This window comes from Gadus morhua, chromosome 4 (assembly GCF_902167405.1).
Source record: "Gadus morhua chromosome 4, gadMor3.0, whole genome shotgun sequence".
Taxonomy (NCBI): domain Eukaryota; kingdom Metazoa; phylum Chordata; class Actinopteri; order Gadiformes; family Gadidae; genus Gadus; species Gadus morhua.
The window spans coordinates 30,430,814-30,445,865 of NC_044051.1; the positions used below are offsets into that span (position 1 = coordinate 30,430,814).

Sequence of the window (15,052 nt, forward strand, 5' to 3'; positions counted from 1 at the left end):
TCTACTTTCCACCATTAAAGTATCGATGTGATATACATGCCTAATAATAATCATAGCTTACCATAAAATGTAGGGTTAATTTCTTCCATACATGCACATGAGCTTTTCGATCATCGCAAATGCTAACCACGCAGACCGCGCACGCCAACATACAGATATCTTGGCGTGTTACCGATGATATAATGCTTATCAAATTTAGAAGGAGCCATAACAAGGGATATAATCACAGGAACATCAATGAGATTCGGATCCAGCTAGTCCCCACACCCATGCATGCGATGACTCTCTCGCACACCTCTACCATTACCATGGTTGTCACGGCAACAACCTAGTTCCGGCTGGCATGGGGTATTGGGAGGGACGGGGCCCTAGAAGGGTTTTGGGGGGCCGATGTCTGGGGGCCGTGCTCAAACAAACTGCCTACTGTTTCCACATGGGCACCACACACACACACACACACAAACACACACACAATAAGGTCTAAATATGGGCCCGGGAACCTGAAATAAACACGTTACTTTGTTATGCGATGGTTTGTTGGTTTGTGTATTGGTTTGATCGTGATGTTTTCTCCACACAAAGTTCCGTGGAGGAACTTTGTGTGTTAGTTTGTGTCGGTCAGTCGCTCAAACTATGGGCGAGAGGAAACGGTGCATACAGTATACAGTACCCACACACACACTTATGAGCACACAACCACACAGTGACGCACAAAACAATCACACAGAGTTATGCAAAAAACAAACACACATTGTTACGTACAAAACGATCATACAGTTACGCACAAAACAATCACACAGTCATGCACAAAAGAAAAACGTGTTTCTTTTGTGTATGACTGTGTGATTGTTTGACTGTGTGATTGTGTGTCACTGTGTGTACACACAGTGACACACAAAACAAAGACACAAAGGTACGCACAAAACAATCACACAGTTACGTACAAAACAATCACAATTACACACAAAAACATCGTACACATTTACGCACAAAATAAGTGTGGCCTTAAGGAGGAACTGATCTCACGTCAGACCCCTGCATGTTTTGAGGAAAGCAGAACATAACCTGTTTGACATGCATTGCCGCAAACACAATAATAATAAACTTGCCATTTAGTATTTTGAAACCACTGTAGATCCAGGTTTGTCGTGCAAAGGATAATGTATTTTCGTATCTTTTAAAATTGGCCTGTGGTTGGCCCTAGCATAGACTTGAAAGACGCCGTTTAACAAAATAGAAATACACTGCACACACCACTGGAGCTGTGGGCTTCTTAAAGAACACAGGTGTCAGGCAATGTGTAACAGCGTGTAGGCTATTTCAATAAATAGTTCACACATATTATACCAGACCCGGCATGACTACATCGTATGGTATTCAGACATTCAGGGGAATCATTGAAAGAAAACTTTTTTTTCTATCCAGGTCAAATTAAAGTGAAGTACAAATAATTAAATAATGTGACGAAGTAAACAGCCGCCTACAAGAGTTTCCTCCTTGTCGTTGTTGTTGTTGTAGTCTCCCACACACACACACACACGCACACGCACACGCGCACACACACACGCACACACACATACACACCTTGTTGTGGGTTTGTTGTGTTTCCCGCTCTCCAAAAAGCACACGGGAGCCGGAGTCTTGCGCTCCGTGCTCCGGCAGCAGCAAGCGTCAGATGGGACTGCGGTGTACTCCCGGACACTCCGCTCCAGTTACCCTCCTTCACCAGTACCGTCCGGCGACTATGTAACACCGCCACAACGGAACAGCCCCCGAAGAGACGTCTCGTCATCAGAGTGTATATCTGGTGAGTAAACGGATGTCTTTTTGCATTCTCTGAAGTGTCAGCACATTTTAACTTTTATAGCGCGCCGAGCTCAACGTGTTCAGACTGTCGGTGCTGAACCTACACAAATGAAAGGCCTACATGTTTTATTGGATAAGAACAACATAGACGGTGATTGGCATTCGGGCCGTAAGTGCTTTGATTAAAAAAATATGTTACCAGCGAGAAAATGGATACGGAATTATGGGGGGGACATTATAAATAATTATAAATAATCATGTAATGCCTGGCTTACAAAACTGATCTCCATAACTTTTTCAGTGTTGTTGACATTTTCACAAACCAACCTACTTAAAACAGTCACTAAGACGGAACCGTAATAAACATAACTAGAAAATCGATTTCCTGCAGAAAATGTGGTGAGTGCTGTAGTACAAAGTGAGGTTGAAAATATGTTCATAAAGCCACATAGATTAAGACATAAAGAAACGTTAAATGACTTAAATCAAGTGAAGTGAGCCTAAATGGAGTAGGCCTAAACAATGTAAACATGCACACCATTTAAAAAAAAATTAAATGGTTGGAAACAAATAAATTGACAGCTGAATGAAAAGCCCAAAGCATTGCTAAAAATGTAAAATAAATTGAACTGAAGAATCTGAAAGGTCAAATGTATTGCCCTGCACTGCTGGAAAATCGGAAAGGTCAAATGTATTGCAGTAGCCTTGGTATACCCATGCTGCCTTGCGCAGGATTTCCTTTTGCGCTGCCAGGCAGCCTTGATTACCATGGATCCGATTTTCGCCTGAGATAAGGAAACAATCACAGAACGGGGAGGGACGGCAAGACGATGACGACGTCATTGTGGCACACCGAAGCTAGTAGTTTACGGACACAAAATGGCAGCTTTCGATGCAGAGTGTTCTAAGTAGTTTAGAACGCAAGTTATTTTGAAAAAATAAAACTCTTTCATTACCAAGAAGGATGTCTTTGCCCTCCTACAAACAGGCTTTGATTGGCTATGAGCTACGTACAGACTCATATGATAGACATTCGTAGCGCCCAATAAACGGCTCCGGGCAATCGTAAACCACGCCTCAAACACGGAGAAGGGTCCATCTGCAGGCTTGGGCGTTTCCGTCGTGATACAAGAACGCCCTTTAGGCCTCCTGGTAGCGTTTCATCGACAAATCACGAAGTGTTTCGAAAGGCATACTGGGTTTCGCCAGGCATACTGCGAAGCACAGTCGCAACTTAAGGCATACTATGCTTTCCTTCCTTAATGGCAATTTTACCTCTCTCATTAGATATAGCAATCATGGAGCCCCCACTTGGCTAACGTTAGTTCTATGCTACCCGTACTTACTACTAGATCTTATTTTGAACTTCTGTTTGAGAAAATCTAACTAGCGAATGTTCCGGATGTTGACTGCCGTGCGAAGAAGAAGGGTTTCGGTGTTGACGGTGAAAGTTAGGCCGGTTTATAGCAGAGGATAATGAGGAAAAAATTATGGAAAAATGAGGAGGATCAAAAATTCTAAATGTCCCCGGTCAGAATGACCAATGGAAATAATTCTCTGCACAATTTGAATTATGTTTAAATATGCTACAGAATCAATTTGTTTAGCCAATTCATGCTAAACAATGAGGGTTTTGATTGACCCGACCCGGCCCGCCGATATTTCCCACCACTATCCTTGAGCCGGGTCGGGCCGGGCCTTTGATCGAGCACTTTTGTTTTTGTTATCATTGCTTTATTGGCCCAATCTGAGGAGAAATCTATGCCATAAACAGGAATATTATAGGCCTTTATTACACAGGTCTTCTCAATTCCGTGGAACACTCCGTTCACTTGCATGGGTAGTCCGGTAACTTGTCAACCCCAGCGTCTTCCGTTGCTAAGCGACGTCAACGTCTTTGGCGGACTATTTCACTGCTGATCAACACTACGAATGCTGGTAACGAATAAATTGTAAAAAGACACATCATGGGAAGTTATTTTCCAAATAAGATTTGAAAAGCTTTGGAAGTTTATTTACAACACTATTTACATTGTTTCGGAGTAGTACACTTTGACATTTTAATACAGTTCAGCGAGAAAGGCGACAAAGGATAAGAAGGGGGCGTTCCAGTCTGCGTGAACCCCGGGAACCCCCACCACACGAGAACGCCCATTTGTGTCTGCAATGGGATGATATTGCAAATACGAGAAAATGAATGTTTGGTTCCCAGACCTCATCTCAATGTAGATTAGTGGCTAAAGAGGCTAGTATTGCAGTGCTGAAATGCATTGTTACGAAAGCTGGAAGCTAAAATGTAATACTGTCAAAGCTGGAAGATAGTAGTAGTACTGGTACTAGCTGTAGTAGTAGTAATGGTAGTAGTAGTAGTAGATTTTAAGTAGTAGTAGTAGTAGCTGAAGTAGAAGTGGTAGTAGTATTAGCTGAAGTAGAAGTATTAGTAGTAGTTCTAGTCGCTGAAGTAATAGAGGTACTAGCTGCACAAACGATACGCCTTCTGAAAGGTATGGCATTGAATGATGTTTGTAGAAAGAATTATAATATCCCGCCATTTTCTTTTTTTAAGCCAGCCGAAATTGTATGTATTTACCTAATGCTAATCTTTTCTGCCTAACGTTATTAAAAGTAGTCCAATTGGGCGGGAAAATCTCCAGATCTGGCAACGCTGCCTGAAAGCCATAAAATGTAGTCCTATAGAGCTAGAAAAAACGACCCAATCTGGCAACACTGCCTGCACGTCCTTGCGCTCTAACCTCAGCGTAAAACAATGAGACCAATTGAGGAAGGAGATAGGTCCCAAGCAAATTGAGCTTCCCCAAAATGCGCTGTTTTGGTGTCTGTAGCTATAATGCAAATGAGGAGGAGTGAGGCGGGTCAAGGAGGAGGGTGGGGGTGTGGCCCTGAGCAGCTTGCAGCCGCTGTACCATGCGCTCTGTTTACAATGGATGTATCGCAATGGCGAGGCGCACACAGCCATTAGCCGTATTCTGTAAATATTCTAGAACACACGGGAGTCCTGGAGCTCTATATCTAAATATTATCATATAGCCTACATAGATATCTATCATATAAAATATATTATCACGGCCAAAAGCTGTGTGAGCCGATATTATGAATCTCAAACGACCGTGTTGGCTTCTCCGACGTTCCTGGTTCTTCCACGTCCACATCAATGTGAAGTAGACTGAACCGCGACAAGGAGGAGAAAGGGATTGTTGCCGGGCAGCGCTTAGGCACCTCCGCCTCCGGCGGTGGTCCCTCAGCGGGGCTCAAGCGGGAGACATTTGCTGCCAACAATCCCTTTCTCCTCCATGTCGTGGTTCATGTTCTTGAGGGAGTCAAAGCCAAAGTTCCTTCCCCCCAATTCATTCTCAACCTTGGCTGAGATAACCCCCACTAAGAGTCTCGTTGTAGAAATACCAGAGACGAGAGTCCGACGTGTTATGCGCCATAACACCAAAAGCAGAACGGTTATCCAAATAACAAGGAAGTGAACAACACTTGCGTTACAGTCCTGGAGCTCTATTTCTAAATAATATCATATAATACATAGATATCTATATCATATAATACATTTTATCACGGAAAAAAGCTGTGTGTGCGCCTCCAGACGATATTATGAATCACAAACGACTTTGTCGGGTTCTGCGACGTCTCTGGTTCTTCCACTTTCACATCAATCTGAAGTAGACTGAACCGCGAGCTGCCTGCTGCCGGCTGCCCGCTGCCGGGCGATGGTGCCTCGCGGCAACCGGCGGCATGTCGCAGTTCATTTACTTCAGCGAGTCAAACCCAAAGTTCCTTTCCCCCAATTCTTTCTCAACCATGGCTCAGGTATCCCCCACGACAGTCTCGTTGTGGAAAGAGACGGGAGACGTCAAAGAACCGACAAGAAACACTTGCGTTACAGTGTGTGTATTCACACACACACACACACATGTGTGGCGCTCGCACGTTCGTGTCTCATTGGCGGGCCAACGTCTCTGGGCGGGCCAGGCAGAGTAAGGGGAGGAGCTTAGATGCTTTATGACATCATAAATAAAGACATTCCAAATCAGCGCGCTTGAGCCTCCGTTTTTTTCAAAGGCGAGCAGAACAGCTAGTGCTCGTTTTGCACCAAACGCAAGCTTTAGCCACTGGGGGACCATAGGCGGGCTAGGGGAACTCATATTTATGTTAGAAAACCTCATAAAGTGAGATTTTCCTGTCATGCAACAATAGATGAGCACTGCAAGCAGCTACCACCTAATAATGTAACATTGGAATAACTCAATGCCCTCAATGTATATATATATGTATATTATATACATATATATTATGGATGGGCACGAGTAGTAAATTCCAAACTCGAGTGATCGAAGGAATTCCTCGAGGATCAATCGATCGATTAAACGAGTACTCGTTTAATCGAATCTCTTTTTAGAATGCAACGCATCTGCAGCAGGAATAGCCCTGATGATGAACGGCAATATTACCAACCAAACATGTAATGCTTATTCTCCATCAAAACAGTCAGAGTTATCAGAGTATTCATTATTTATTTTTGCAAACGTTCAAAACACATTTTCCTTACAAAAATAAATACGCGTCACAATTTAAATCACGTCGAACCAAGGTCTGTAACAGTTTAAAAAAAACAAAAACGAAACAAGTAGCCTAACCATTGCAAATAATTTAAAGCTGCAAATAAAACGGCAGCAAATGGACTATGGAAATACTCAGCGTTGTGATCTTCTCTACACGGCCGGGATTAAAGCTGCGTCTTGCGGCGGTGAAAATAGCCGACACACTTGGTTGCTGCGGGTCTGCTTTCCCGAACTCACCGCTGTGTTTCAGGAGCATATATTGCCGCATAGTACTTTCTGGTAGCTCGATTTCGCTTGGCATATTTTACATTTCACCTTATGATCTCCTATTTCTTTAAAGTATTTCAATTCTTCGCTGCGCTTTGCTTTAACCGCCATCTCTTAACTTTCTTAATTCTGGCGTGCCTGCACACGGCACGGAACGCGCCGCACAGAAATGGATACATTTCATTTTATTTGTGCCCACGCCATGCGTTAGTGGCACCGACAGAAAATTGATACATTTGCTTCAGAAAACTTTGTTTGTGTGTGTATATGCAAACTCGAGTTTGCCTGTCCACCATCCGAGTTCATTTGTAACGAGGAGTACTCGAGTAATCATTCCTCACGGCCATTCCTAATATAAATATGTATCTATTGTGGGCGCCTGGGCCCTGTACCACGAAGCTCGCTTAGAGGGTTAGCGAGGTATGTTGAGCTCCAAGCCTGGGTTAGTTGTACCACGAAAGTCGATCTCTTTTAGCGTCGCTGTATCACCATGGTGACTTATGCTCGCAACCAAACCTGGTCGGGAGCAGTTTTTCGGCTTAGTCTAGCCGGAGATCGGCTACTTAAATCGGCGTGCGCAGCTTCCTAGCCCCTCCTCTGACAATGGCGTCACCATTTGTGGGCGTTCCCGTGGACCCCGGCGCACTTCTCGTACAGTTGTCTCTCCGGAGACAGAGGGTTTACGGGACAGAACCGATCCCTTGGCATTGTCTGACGATATTCAGATTTCAGACTTTATTGTCATTGTGCAAACAACGAAATTGGGGTTCTTCATGAGAGATACAGATTCTCATCAGAGGGTGTTCGTTATTTGATCGTCCTTTTGGACCTTATGTAGACAATGATTACTGTTGCACATTGTGTCTCAGTGACAGAGTGCTAGAGTGGAGGTAGCGCTTCAGTCTTGAATTTCTGCGCGGGGGGTTCGACTCCCAAGTGACGCGAATTTATGTGAAGCTTAAAAAGTCCTAATTCTCATGCATATGGAATACTTATTCACTAAAGCTTATGGAATTATATTTTTGTGCTTATTTCGAACTTGAACCCATATTTTCAAGGCCGTGCTGGCACCACATCTATGGGGGTAAAATGCATGATGATAGACCGGCGAATTTGAACCCCGGTCGCTGGCGTTCGGGTCTTATACTAATCCATTACGCTACAGCCGCTACCTCTCAGCGGTCGAAAACATGAGATTCATTTCTTAAATAGGGTGTATTTAAAGTGAATTCCCTAAATGATAGAATAAGGCAGGATGGACGTTGCTTATGTATTTTTAAATCATCATCATTCTATTTGGATTAATGGCGAACAATTCTGCATTTGGCATAGTTATTTTACAGACAATATGCAGAATCTTTTCACTTATACGCATATAGACTGCTTGATCTATCGTAAAGGTGAGAAAAATGACGCAAAAAACGCCCCTTTCACGTGAACGCGCACTGAACCTAAAGCGGAAAACCTGGTTCAACTAATTGAAACTAAAGTGAGCTTCGTGGTACCATTTAACTCTGATTGCGAGTTGGGGCTCTGTCGAGCCAGGTTTTCCCAAGAAAGCCTGGGTATGTTCAGCGAGCTTCGTGGTATAGGGCACAGGTCTCTGAGGTACAACAGTGGGATCACCAATCAGAATAGAACAGGCGGAAGCGGGGGTTGCGGTGAAATCAACTTAAGTCATTTATTTATAAAAAGGTGCAGGGGGAAAAGGGAGGGGGCAAAAGGCAACTCAAATCTTCACCGGGTTGGCGGCTGTCGTCAGGGTGCCCTTTCTGGCTCTTCCCGGGGTGGGGCCAGAGAGAGAGAGAAAGATAGTCCGAGGTTAGTGGGGTCTGTGGTCCCTGCCACTGACCTCTTCGCCCTAGCTCGGCTTGGGTTTCCTCTTCAAGTCGTTGGGGTTCCTCTTCAAGTCGTTGGGGTTCCTCTTCAGCTGCCGGCCTTCGGTCGGGTTACAGCATGACACAATTCACACACACCGACAAAACAGCTCTTCGTTCCACTTGATCGTAACTTCATTGATTAGTTTTGGAGTGATCAAGAGGGTTGGCCACAGGCCTCTTACCACGAGACTGGCCTAACGTGTCTCTGGTCTCCACACGCTCCCCCAGCCAGTCCCTCTTCAGCCTGTTCTGGTGGAGTTAAAAAGGCCCTCTGATTGCAGGGCTAACTCAGCGCACCTGTGCAGGGTAAGCTGAGTAGTACCTCCCATCCAGAACCACACCCCTTGGCTGGCTTTGCCTGCCTTTGTGGCCACCCCATGGCCATGTGGGGCACTGCTCAGCGGCTGGGCCACCACACTATGGCCCTCATTTATCAAACGAGCGTACGACAGAAAACGTGCGTAAAATGGACGTACGCTTATTTCAACGTTGAGCTTGGCATTTATCAATTTGAACATGAGCGCAGGCTGCGATGAAATCTCACATCAGGTCTGAGCTCGTGTACGCAAGTTTTTTTGGCACACCACACGGGTATTTCACTGATGAATAGTGCAGCACAAGTAGCCCATGTTGCATATCTGTATTAATTACTAAATAAATTGGAATTAGCCCAGCCGTTCAAACAATTACAATCAAGTCAGCCCTAATTAAAAACAGTATTGCTATGAAAATAATTAGAATGTGACAGTTGAAATGTTTATTCAGCTGTCTATATAAACAGGAGCTTTGCCAAATAGGTGGTCGAGTCGCAGCGATGGCAGATCTGGCTCTGTTAGAGGACCTCAACGCACGTCTAGACGAGAGAGAGTTTTTCGAGACCGCGCCGATTTTTTTATGGAAAGCGATGAATGGCTCTTGAGTCGTTTTCGTCTCCCAAGGCATCTCCTGATGGAGATATGCAATGCTTTGGAGCCACAGTAAAGGCGAGAAACTAGGCGATCAAACGCAATACCTGTGCCAGTGCAGGTGTGCTCTACCTTGGGGTTTTTGGCCACCGGGACCTTTCAGCGGGAGATCGGGGACAGGTCTGGTATTTCCCAGCCAAGTATTAGCCGAACCATGCCAGCAGTTTTGGCAGCTATACTGTCCCTCTCTGAACGTTATATTAAATTCCCATACACTAACGATCAGCAAACTGGAATCAAACGGGATTTTTATGCTATTGCTAGGTTTCCAAATGTGATTGGTGCGGTTGATTGTACCCATGTGCGTATGAAGCCACCATCTATTAATGATTACGCGTACATCAACCGCAAAAGCTACCATTCAGTTAATGTTCAGATTATTTGCGATGCCAGAATGTCAATCCTGAACATGGTAGCCCGATGGCCTGGGGGCACGCACGATTCTTTTATTTTCCAAAATAGCAACGTTGGGCATCGTCTACATCAGGGCGCACTACATGGTCAGAGTCATCTCGGTGAGTTACGCTGCAGTCGCACTGCACCGGCCTCCTCCCGTTTCTTGCTTGGCCGGCTTCACAGCCGCAACACGTTTATTGGTGCTGAGCTTCATGTCGGACCATTTTTTCTTCACCTTATTCGGAATTAAATAACTTTAACGCAATGCAAACAATAGCATATATGTGAAATGTTTTAAGCTGGATAACAGAAGTTGTATATTTAATTTATTATTTAATGAATTTATTTAACAAACCTCTTCCGTAGCCCGACGAACATTGGAAACACTATTCACTGCAACAGTTATTTCCTTCCATATAGCATTCTTTTGCTGGCCTTTAATGCCAGCTTTTAGGCTACCAAATAAAACCAGACGGTTCGCATCCACCAGTGACCCGAGTGTCTCCATTTGGGTCTCGGAAAAATTCCTCTATTTTACCGTTAGACGTTTCTCCATGTCGTAAAGTTGGGGGCGAGACTTCTGAAGACGTGCTTTTATATGGGCGTGTTACGTTAATTACGATCAATCTCAGCCGCCGTATTTATCAACACCAAGATCCTTCGTACGCTGGGATTGGTGTGATACGAAGGTTTCGTAAATCTCACGTGGGTCCTATCGTAAGATGAATCATGCGTTCAGATTTGCGCTCATTTCTACGTTCGTTTGATAAATGAGGGCCTATATGTTTACAATATTATTCATGAATATATAATATACTGTCTAATATATACTGCCAACAATATATATATTAAAATGTCTACAATGGGAAACAGCACATGAGAGTAGGTTCAATCCAAGTATAGAGAATAGACTATTCAGTCCAATAGTTCCCCCGCACCCTGCCCCCTCCCCCTTCAGAAAGTTAGTCATGAGGGCCCTTGCCAACTTGGAACCAAAAGAGGCAGAGTTCGACCAGTCGGTTGAGCGTTGCCTAGGAGAGAGAGAGAGAGAGAGAGAGAGAGAGAGAGAGAGAGAGAGAGAGAGAGAGAGAGAGAGAGAGAGAGAGAGAGAGAGAGAGAGAGAGAGAGAGAGAGAGAGAGAGAGAGAGAGAGAGAGAGAGAGAGAGAGAGAGAGAGAGAGAGAGAGAGAGAGAGAGAGAGAGAGAGAGAGAGAGAGAGAGAGAGAGAGAGAGAGAGAGAGAGAGAGAGAGAGAGAGAGAGAGAGAGAGAGAGAGAGAGAGAGAGAGAGAGAGAGAGAGAGAGAGAGAGAGAGAGATGCCATTGTAAGCGGTGGACAAGTTAGCCAAACACCAAACCACCCTTCCATGTCCACAAATTGACCAGCTTTAGAGAAATAAATGAACTGATTGGGAATTAGGGCATCGATTTGCACTATTTAATCTGGTGGATATTTAAATATTGTAGAGGGCCTGTGGGTGTGGGGTTTGACACCACCAAGTTGAAATGACACAACACAGAGAGCAGTTCCAATGCAGAAGGGTTTATTTACCTAGTAAACCAAACCAGGGTGGGAAAAGGGTCATTCACCTCTTCTAGGATACAGTCCAACACTTTCCACCTATATCTTTCCCTTAGGCCGTTCCGTGCTTCCAGGCGATCACACAGATCCCGCCCGTCCTGTCCTGTCCTGTCCTAGCCGTAGCCCCAGCTCTCACTTGTGGTAGCCTGCTCTCACTTTTAACTGCAAGCACTCCAGCTTAATGGCCTTCAGGCCTGCCTCGTTAACTGGAGGAATTCCATGTATGGCTTGGGGGTGGAGCCAGCTGGTTGCCAGGCCTACCACTCCCCTCACTCCTCCCTGGCGTCTGCCACAATATATAATAAGGTTTGCTTCCCTTTAATCCCTTTAAAGTCATAATATGGTATAATGTAAGTACATCACTTACAAAATATTAAACATGGATCTAGTTATTTTTTTATATTTGAGTTAGTAAGTATCATACCTTAATATACTGTGCATAATACCTTTAAAGTGATTTTGATCAAAATAGGCATGATTTAGAAGCTATTATTTAGGGTTATGTAGGGTATGCCTATAGTGCAAAACTTCAGTCACTCACTTGACACTTTGGTGAATTATTAAAAAAAATAGACAGAAACACTTGTGGTGTGACAATATGCAGAAGCTAATGTTATCAGATGGTTTTGGATGACATTCATATTTTCTGTACCTAGTCATTTGCTTTTGGTTTAAAGTACACAAACTGTTGCAGTGTCTTCCTTGATCTTATTTTTTAAACTATCAAAGAACACAGCTGCTTTGTGTAGGAATGGGTGTCTGCATCTGTGTCAACTCTGTGGTCTATTCTTTCGACCGCAGAGTAGCCTGTAACCTGTGCACCGCGACAGACTTTTTGTAATGTCTGCCAGGAAACTAGAAGGCTAGATATTTTGAATACAAAAAGGAAACGCACCAAAGATTGTGAGGGAGCACGTTGTTAAAGTTAGCGCTACTAACAGGTCGAGATCCTTCGTTTTTTTCGACAAGATAGTAGCCTACAGCCGGAACGCCACTAAGCGGCCACAATACAATTGTCAAGAAGTCAATAAGCTGTGCAGTGTTGTCCTAATCGTAATCCTAGACAATCTCTCAAAGGTGACTTTTCACGATTGCTTTCTTCCTCGCCTCTCCCAAATTACTTTTTTTGCCCTTTCGTTCCTTCTGTTCGTTCATTCTTTCTCTATACTTCTAATTTTTTCTCACTCTTGTAAGCACTGAAATTGATTACTTCTCTTTCTATTTACTTCTCTCTCTCTTTCATTCCCTCCCTCTTTTTCCTAAATTGAATGGAGACTTGGACGTTCTCCCTCTGCTCTCTCCCTCTCACTGTCTCTCTTATAGAAACACTTCAAGTGTTCTCTTTAGTCATATTTAGTCTGTACGTGTGCCTGCATGTGCGCGTTTCTTCATGTATTTTGCATTTTTGACAGAACACACAGTGTCTGTCGATGCTGATGATGATGATGATGATCATCATCATCGTCAAAGGGGAGGGATCGTAAACGTCTTCTCCAACGATCACTTTATCACTGGTTGCCAACTTGCGAACCGGCTCACAACTTCCTGATTCCGAGACAACAGCAGAAAGCACTGACAACCCCAACCTTCTTGCGTGAGTGTGTCATGACACACACTCGCTGTGTGTCACTGTGTGTGCGAGCGTCACACTCGCTGTGTGTCACTGTGTGTGCGAGCGTCAGTCCAGTCCATTAAGCCATGCTGCAGTCGGACATGAGAGCGGCTTGTGTTTAGAGGCAGGGTGCCTCGGCGTCCAAACAACGTCCAAACAACGTCCAAACAAAGGCCGTGTTTCACACCGTCTAAGCACACCGTGGAAGTGTGAGCACCGCTCAATAGTGCATTCACATCCAACCTGCATCATCCGGCATTGCGGAAACACAGACAACAGCAGTCACTTCCCTGAATGAACACAATTGTAATCGACAAGGTTACAAGAATGTTGATAACATTTCATAGCTCCAGTCGGTTTGACACGTCCCACCTAAAATACCACACAGCGATCCTGACAAGGATGGACCAATCTGTTTTGATCCCGGTCTCCGATCTTATTTTTATGTGAGATCAACCTATCCGATACAGATCATTGATCTTTTAATGTGAGATCAGCGTATCCAATACAATCACCGATCTTTGTAATGTATGATCAGCCTATCCGATATAGATCACCCATCTGTTAATGTATGATTCGCCTATCCAATCATCAATCTCAGATTTTCTCAGAGTGAAAATATATAAATAAGATGTTGCTCATGGAAATCGTTGTGTGCCGATTATATAAAGGTTATTGGTTAGTTATACGAGGGTTATTGGGAATGGCTGGTGGAAATGCGTTGTGTCCCTTTAAGATAGGCGCAACGGTATGTATACAGAGCGCTACAGAGTTAGGTTAAAGGCCTTGTTGCAGGTTAACCGGAAGTCTATCATTTATAAAATGTCTTCAAAATAGTGTTAACGTCCAGTTTTTGGCGTTTTGGCAGTAACGGCTGATTTCTAACGCCATTCGGCGATGACGTCATGTTGGGGAGATGTGGTGGAAGGTAGCCTCAGCCTAGTACTATAACTATGGCGTCTAAGGGGTGGCAAGATCCACAAATAACATGTATGATGGCCCACAGCCGTATAATTTCGAACCTATCAGACGTGAGAGGGCGAATGAGGAATTGCCGAGAACTGATGGCGGTCAAAGGCAATTAAATGCATGGTCAAAGGAGAATGAGTGGAGAGTTGCTATCATTTAGCAAAGCAGCAACGAGCACTGGAGCTAGTCAGTAAATGGCATAGAGTGAAAGCAAACGTTTTCTTTATATCTAGTGACAGCGATTATGTCGTTCAGATAACTACCGGTAAACTTATTCAGAAGATCTCGAAATAGAAGGCATAATGCTAGCTATGTGCTAACTTGCCACTCCCAACTATAAAATCCCCCCAAGATAATCCCTAATTAAATCTTACCCCCAACATTGTAAACAGATCTCCGATAAGTTTTCCCACGTTTTGATGGTAGCTTACTAGCTCCAGCAACATAACATCTTTGCCTAGTGTTTATTAAGTAATTAAGTGTGGTATAATGTTTTTCGGCCCGTTTCTGTATGTTTAGACGTAACTAAATAAATTAAACATCATTTATAAAAGGAGAAGGAATCAGGGGGATTACTAGCCTGGCTAACGCCAGAACTCATCTCAATCTACATTGAGAAGAGGTCTGGGAACCACACATTAATTTTCTCGTATTTGAGGCGCGGTTTACGATACTACTACTACTACTTCTACTTTAGCTATTACTGCTACTACTTCTACTTCAGCTACTACTACTACTACTTAAGCTACTACTACCATTACTACTACTAGCCTACTTCTACTGCTAGTACCACTACTAGGCTACTACTATCTTCCAGCTTTGACAGTATTACATTTTAGCTCCCAGCTTTCGTAACAATGTATTTCAGCACTTCGCTTCTTCAGATATTGCAATTCAGTGTCTGTCAATTTTCGATTTCAGCTTCTAGGTTTTTTAGCAGTGCACTGCAATACTTGCCTGGCTAATGCCAGACCTCATCTCAATCTACATTG

The 15,052-nt window shown here is 43.9% G+C and overlaps 1 protein-coding gene and 1 long non-coding RNA gene across 4 annotated transcripts in view; one reads left to right on the plus strand and one right to left on the minus strand.

Moving 5' to 3' along the window:
- The first annotated feature begins 899 nt into the window (after positions 1 to 899).
- The window catches only part of st6gal2b (ST6 beta-galactosamide alpha-2,6-sialyltranferase 2b), a 69,673-nt gene continuing 55,520 nt past the window's right edge, over positions 900 to 15,052 (plus strand). For 2 of the 3 annotated variants that reach the window (XM_030353757.1, XM_030353758.1), the window contains exon 1: positions 900 to 1,807. The gene's annotated coding sequence lies outside the window, so the exon portion shown is untranslated. The remainder of the gene's footprint in view (positions 1,808 to 15,052) is intronic. The other variant, XM_030353759.1, reaches the window with a different exon arrangement.
- LOC115541870 (uncharacterized) lies at positions 8,316 to 9,233 on the minus strand. Its single transcript, XR_003976432.1, has 2 exons — positions 8,722 to 9,233; positions 8,316 to 8,597 (listed from the first exon to the last, which is right to left on the minus strand). It is a non-coding gene; the product is annotated as an uncharacterized LOC115541870 (long non-coding RNA).